Genomic DNA, 6,013 nt, shown 5'->3' on the forward strand with positions numbered 1-6,013 from the left:
CCAGCTGTGTGTGTATGCAGGGCAGAGAGGTGGCACTGAGACGCCTCACTTTCCAAGTAGTTTTGAGGGTTCCTGTTGTCACTGTTACAGCCTGTTAAAAGCCTGCAATCATCTTATAAGCGCATGTACACAAATAGCCTGAGAAACAACAATTCCTATGAAAGTAATGTTAAAATATAGCATGTGTTTGATGGCTGAGACACCATTATCCGCCACTCAGATGGTGAGAGGAACTGTCAGTGGTGTCACAGCATCTTTAAATGGGCTTTTTGCTGGCTGTTTCCTCGCTTACGGCCACACCACCCTGAACACGCCCGATCTCGTCTGATCTCGGAAGCTAAGCAGGGTCCGGCCTGGTTAGTACTTGCATGGGAGACCGCCTGGGAATACCAGGTGCTGTAAGCTTTTTCCTCTCAGCTGTCACCAGATGAGGGCGCTGTTGCTCCATCACCGCACACAGGGCGTTGAGAAACAAAGCTGCAATCATTCTAAGCTGTGTGTGTATGCAGGGCAGAGAGGTGGCACTGAGACGCCTCACTTTCCAAGTAGTTTTGAGGGTTCCTGTGTTCACTGTTACAGCCTGTTAAAAGCCTGCAATCATCTTATAAGCGCATGTACACAAATAGCCTGAGAAACAACAATTCCTATGAAAGTAATGTTAAAGTATAGCATGTGTTTGATGGCTGAGACACCATTATCCGCCACTCAGATGGTGAGAGGAACTGTCAGTGGTGTCCCAGCATCTTTTAATGGGCTTTCTGCTGGCTGTTTCCTCGCTTTTGGCCACACCACCCTGAACACGCCCGATCTCGTCTGATCTCGGAAGCTAAGCAGGTTCGGGTCTGGTTATTACTTGGATGGTAGACCGCATGGGAATACCAGGTGCTGTAAGCTTTTTCCTCTCAGCTGTCACCAGAGGAGGGCGCTGTTGCTCCATCACCGCACACAGGGCGTTGAGAAACAAAGCTGCAATCATTCCAGCTGTGTGTGTATGCAGGGCAGAGAGGTGGCACTGAGACGCCTCACTTTCCAAGTAGTTTTGAGGGTTCCTGTGTTCACTGTTACAGCCTGTTAAAAGCCTGCAATCATCTTATAAGCGCATGTACACAAATAGCCTGAGAAACAACTATTCCTATGAAAGTAATGTTAAAGTATAGCATGTGTTTGATGGCTGAGACACAATTATCCGCCACTCAGATGGTGAGAGGAACTGTCAGTGGTGTCACAGCATCTTTAAATGGGTTTTCTGCTGGCTGTTTCCTCGCTTACGGCCACATCACCCTGAACACGCCCGATCTCGTCTGATCTCGGAAGCTAAGCAGGGTCGGGCCTGGTTAGTACTTGGATGGGAGACCGCCTGGGAATACCAGGTGCTGTAAGCTTTTTCCTCTCAGCTGTCACCAGAGGAGGGCGCTGTTGCTCCATCACCGCACACAGGGCGTTGAGAAACAAAGCTGCAATCATTCCAGCTGTGTGTGTATGCAGGGCAGAGAGGTGGCACTGAGACGCCTCACTTTCCAAGTAGTTTTGAGGGTTCCTGTTGTCACTGTTACAGCCTGTTAAAAGCCTGCAATCATCTTATAAGCGCATGTACACAAATAGCCTGAGAAACAACAATTCCTATGAAAGTAATGTTAAAATATAGCATGTGTTTGATGGCTGAGACACCATTATCCGCCACTCAGATGGTGAGAGGAACTGTCAGTGGTGTCACAGCATCTTTAAATGGGCTTTCTGCTGGCTGTTTCCTCGCTTTCGGCCACACCACCCTGAACACGCCCGATCTCGTCTGATCTCGGAAGCTAAGCAGGGTCGGGCCTGGTTAGTACTTGGATGGGAGACCGCCTGGGAATACCAGGTGCTGTAAGCTTTTTCCTCTCAGCTGTCACCAGAGGAGGGCGCTGTTGCTCCATCACCGCACACAGGGCGTTGAGAAACAAAGCTGCAATCATTCCAGCTGTGTGTGTATGCAGGGCAGAGCGGTGGCAATGAGACGCCTCACTTTCCAAGTAGTTTTGAGGGTTCCTGTTGTCACTGTTACAGCCTGTTAAAAGCCTGCAATCATCTTATAAGCGCATGTACACAAATAGCCTGGGAAACAACAATTCCTATGAAAGTAATGTTAAAGTATAGCATGTGTTTGATGGCTGAGACACCATTATCCGCCACTCAGATGGTGAGAGGAACTGTCAGTGGTGTCACAGCATCTTTAAATGGGCTTTCTGCTGGCTGTTTCCTCGCTTACGGCCACACCACCCTGAACACGCCCGATCTCGTCTGATCTCGGAAGCTAAGCAGGGTCGGGCCTGGTTAGTACTTGGATGGGAGACCGCCTGGGAATACCAGGTGCTGTAAGCTTTTTCCTCTCAGCTGTCACCAGAGGAGGGCGCTGTTGCTCCATCACCGCACACAGGGCGTTGAGAAACAAAGCTGCAATCATTCCAGCTGTGTGTGTATGAAGGGCAGAGAGGTGGCACTGAGACACCCCACTTTCTAAGTAGTTTTGAGTGTTCCTGTTGTCACTGTTACAGCCTGTTAAAAGCCTGCAATCATCTTATAAGCGCATGTACACAAATAGCCTGAGAAACAACAATTCCTATGAAAGTAATGTTAAAGTATAGCATGTGTTTGATGGCTGAGACACAATTATCCGCCACTCAGATGGTGAGAGGAACTGTCAGTGGTGTCACAGCATCTTTAAATGGGCTTTCTGCTGGCTGTTTCTTCGCTTACGGCCACACCACCATGAACACGCCCGATCTCGTCTGATCTCGGAAGCTAAGCAGGGTCGGGCCTGGTTAGTACTTGGATGGGAGACCGCCTGGGAATACCAGGTGCTGTAAGCTTTTTCCTCTCAGCTGTCACCAGAGGAGGGCGCTGTTGCTCCATCACCGCACACAGGGCGTTGAGAAACAAAGCTGCAATCATTCCAGCTGTGTGTGTATGCAGGGCAGAGAGGTGGCAATGAGACGCCTCACTTTCCAAGTAGTTTTGAGGGTTCCTGTTGTCACTGTTACAGCCTGTTAAAAGCCTGCAATCATCTTATAAGCGCATGTACACAAATAGCCTGAGAAACAACAATTCCTATGAAAGTAATGTTAAAGTATAGCATGTGTTTGATGGCTGAGACACCATTATCCGCCACTCAGATGGTGAGAGGAGTGGTGTCACAGCATCTTTAAATGGGCTTTCTGCTGGCTGTTTCTTCGCTTACGGCCACACCACCCTGAACACGCCCGATCTCGTCTGATCTCGGAAGCTAAGCAGGGTCGGGCCTGGTTAGTACTTGGATGGGAGACCGCCTGGGAATACCAGGTGCTGTAAGCTTTTTCCTCTCAGCTGTCACCAGAGGAGGGCGCTGTTGCTCCATCACCACACACAGGGCGTTGAGAAACAAAGCTGCAATCATTCCAGCTGTGTGTGTATGAAGGGCCGAGAGGTGGCACTGAGACACCCCACTTTCCAAGTAGTTTTGAGTGTTCCTGCTGTCACTGTTACAGCCTGTTAAAAGCCTGCAATCATCTTATAAGCGCATGTACACAAATAGCCTGAGAAACAACTATTCCTATGAAAGTAATGTTAAAGTATAGCAAGTGTTTGATGGCTGAGACACCATTATCCGCCACTCAGATGGTGAGAGGAACTGTCAGTGGTGTCACAGCATCTTTAAATGGGCTTTCTGCTGGCTGTTTCCTCGCTTACGGCCACACCACCCTGAACACGCCCGATCTCGTCTGATCTCGGAAGCTAAGCAGGGTCGGGCCTGGTTAGTACTTGGATGGGAGACCGCCTGGGAATACCAGGTGCTGTAAGCTTTTTCCTCTCAGCTGTCACCAGAGGAGGGCGCTGTTGCTCCATCACCGCACACAGGGCGTTGAGAAACAAAGCTGCAATCATTCCAGCTGTGTGTGTATGCAGGGCAGAGAGGTGGCAATGAGACGCCTCACTTTCCAAGTAGTTTTGAGGGTTCCTGTGTTCACTGTTACAGCCTGTTAAAAGCCTGCAATCATCTTATAAGCGCATGTACACAAATAGCCTGAGAAACAACAATTCCTATGAAAGTAATGTTAAAGTATAGCATGTGTTTGATGGCTGAGACACCATTATCCGCCACTCAGATGGTGAAAGGAACTGTCAGTGGGTTCACAGCATCTTTAAATGGGCTTTCTGCTGGCTGTTTCCTCGCTTTCGGCCACACCACCCTGAACACGCCCGATCTCGTCTGATCTCGGAAGCTAAGCAGGGTCGGGCCTGGTTAGTACTTGGATGGGAGACCGCCTGGGAATACCAGGTGCTGTAAGCTTTTTCCTCTCAGCTGTCACCAGAGGAGGGCGCTGTTGCTCCATCACCGCACACAGGGCGTTGAGAAACAAAGCTGCAATCATTCCAGCTGTGTGTGTATGCAGGGCAGAGAGGTGGCAATGAGACGCCTCACTTTCCAAGTAGTTTTGAGGGTTCCTGTTGTCACTGTTACAGCCTGTTAAAAGCCTGCAATCATCTTATAAGCGCATGTACACAAATAGCCTGGGAAACAACAATTCCTATGAAAGTAATGTTAAAGTATAGCATGTGTTTGATGGCTGAGACACCATTATCCGCCACTCAGATGGTGAGAGGAACTGTCAGTGGTGTCACAGCATCTTTAAATGGGCTTTCTGCTGGCTGTTTCCTCGCTTACGGCCACACCACCCTGAACACGCCCGATCTCGTCTGATCTCGGAAGCTAAGCAGGGTCGGGCCTGGTTAGTACTTGGATGGGAGACCGCCTGGGAATACCAGGTGCTGTAAGCTTTTTCCTCTCAGCTGTCACCAGAGGAGGACGCTGTTGCTCCATCACCGCACACAGGGCGTTGAGAAACAAAGCTGCAATCATTCCAGCTGTGTGTGTATGCAGGGCAGAGAGGTGGCAATGAGACGCCTCACTTACCAAGTAGTTTTGAGGGTTCCTGTTGTCACTGTTACAGCCTGTTAAAAGCCTGCAATCATCTTATAAGCGCATGTACACAAATAGCCTGAGAAACAACAATTCCTATGAAAGTAATGTTAAAGTATAGCATGTGTTTGATGGCTGAGACACCATTATCCGCCACTCAGATGGTGAGAGGAGTGGTGTCACAGCATCTTTAAATGGGCTTTCTGCTGGCTGTTTCCTCCCTTACGGCCACACCACCCTGAACACGCCCGATCTCGTCTGATCTCGGAAGCTAAGCAGGGTAGGGCCTGGTTAGTACTTGGATGGGAGACCGCCTGGGAATACCAGGTGCTGTAAGCTTTTTCCTCTCAGCTGTCACCAGAGGAGGGCGCTGTTGCTCCATCACCGCACACAGGGCGTTGAGAAACAAAGCTGCAATCATTCCAGCTGTGTGTGTATGCAGGGCAGAGAGGTGGCACTGAGACACCCCACTTTCCAAGTAGTTTTGAGTGTTCCTGTTGTCACTGTTACAGCCTGTTAAAAGCCTGCAATCATCTTATAAGCGCATGTACACAAATAGCCTGAGAAACAACAATTCCTATGAAAGTAATGTTAAAGTATAGCATGTGTTTGATGGCTGAGACACCATTATCCGCCACTCAGATGGTGAGAGGAACTGTCAGTGGTGTCACAGCATCTTTAAATGGGCTTTCTGCTGGCTGTTTCCTCGCTTACGGCCACACCACCCTGAACACGCCCGATCTCGTCTGATCTCGGAAGCTAAGCAGGGTCGGGCCTGGTTAGTACTTGGATGGGAGACCGCCTGGGAATACCAGGTGCTGTAAGCTTTTTCCTCTCAGCTGTCACCAGAGGAGGGCGCTGTTGCTCCATCACCACACACAGGGCGTTGAGAAACAAAGCTGCAATCATTCCAGCTGTGTGTGTATGAAGGGCAGAGAGGTGGCACTGAGACACCCCACTTTCCAAGTAGTTTTGAGTGTTCCTGCTGTCACTGTTACAGCCTGTTAAAAGCCTGCAATCATCTTATAAGCGCATGTACACAAATAGCCTGAGAAACAACTATTCCTATGAAAGTAATGT

General features: G+C 49.4%; 11 non-coding genes and 1 pseudogene across 11 annotated transcripts; all 12 read left to right on the plus strand.

Moving 5' to 3' along the window:
- Window positions 1-286: 286 nt before the first annotated feature.
- On the plus strand, window positions 287-405 carry LOC133989277 (5S ribosomal RNA). The gene has a single exon (XR_009926441.1). It is a non-coding gene; the product is annotated as a 5S ribosomal RNA (ribosomal RNA).
- A 370-nt stretch (window positions 406-775) lies between these two features.
- On the plus strand, window positions 776-894 carry LOC133989384 (5S ribosomal RNA; annotated as a pseudogene).
- Window positions 895-1,263: 369 nt separating this feature from the next.
- Window positions 1,264-1,382, plus strand: LOC133988755 (5S ribosomal RNA). Its single transcript, XR_009925949.1, has one exon. It is a non-coding gene; the product is annotated as a 5S ribosomal RNA (ribosomal RNA).
- A 369-nt stretch (window positions 1,383-1,751) lies between these two features.
- Window positions 1,752-1,870, plus strand: LOC133988769 (5S ribosomal RNA). Its single transcript, XR_009925962.1, has one exon. It is a non-coding gene; the product is annotated as a 5S ribosomal RNA (ribosomal RNA).
- A 369-nt stretch (window positions 1,871-2,239) lies between these two features.
- LOC133989788 (5S ribosomal RNA) lies at window positions 2,240-2,358 on the plus strand. The gene has a single exon (XR_009926908.1). It is a non-coding gene; the product is annotated as a 5S ribosomal RNA (ribosomal RNA).
- A 369-nt stretch (window positions 2,359-2,727) lies between these two features.
- Window positions 2,728-2,846, plus strand: LOC133988873 (5S ribosomal RNA). Its single transcript, XR_009926061.1, has one exon. It is a non-coding gene; the product is annotated as a 5S ribosomal RNA (ribosomal RNA).
- Window positions 2,847-3,208: 362 nt separating this feature from the next.
- Window positions 3,209-3,327, plus strand: LOC133989789 (5S ribosomal RNA). The gene has a single exon (XR_009926909.1). It is a non-coding gene; the product is annotated as a 5S ribosomal RNA (ribosomal RNA).
- A 369-nt stretch (window positions 3,328-3,696) lies between these two features.
- LOC133989790 (5S ribosomal RNA) lies at window positions 3,697-3,815 on the plus strand. Its single transcript, XR_009926910.1, has one exon. It is a non-coding gene; the product is annotated as a 5S ribosomal RNA (ribosomal RNA).
- Window positions 3,816-4,184: 369 nt separating this feature from the next.
- LOC133988770 (5S ribosomal RNA) lies at window positions 4,185-4,303 on the plus strand. The gene has a single exon (XR_009925963.1). It is a non-coding gene; the product is annotated as a 5S ribosomal RNA (ribosomal RNA).
- A 369-nt stretch (window positions 4,304-4,672) lies between these two features.
- LOC133989791 (5S ribosomal RNA) lies at window positions 4,673-4,791 on the plus strand. Its single transcript, XR_009926911.1, has one exon. It is a non-coding gene; the product is annotated as a 5S ribosomal RNA (ribosomal RNA).
- A 362-nt stretch (window positions 4,792-5,153) lies between these two features.
- On the plus strand, window positions 5,154-5,272 carry LOC133988801 (5S ribosomal RNA). The gene has a single exon (XR_009925993.1). It is a non-coding gene; the product is annotated as a 5S ribosomal RNA (ribosomal RNA).
- Window positions 5,273-5,641: 369 nt separating this feature from the next.
- Window positions 5,642-5,760, plus strand: LOC133989792 (5S ribosomal RNA). Its single transcript, XR_009926912.1, has one exon. It is a non-coding gene; the product is annotated as a 5S ribosomal RNA (ribosomal RNA).
- Window positions 5,761-6,013: the final 253 nt, after the last annotated feature.

This window comes from Scomber scombrus, chromosome 10 (assembly GCF_963691925.1).
Source record: "Scomber scombrus chromosome 10, fScoSco1.1, whole genome shotgun sequence".
NCBI lineage: Eukaryota > Metazoa > Chordata > Actinopteri > Scombriformes > Scombridae > Scomber > Scomber scombrus.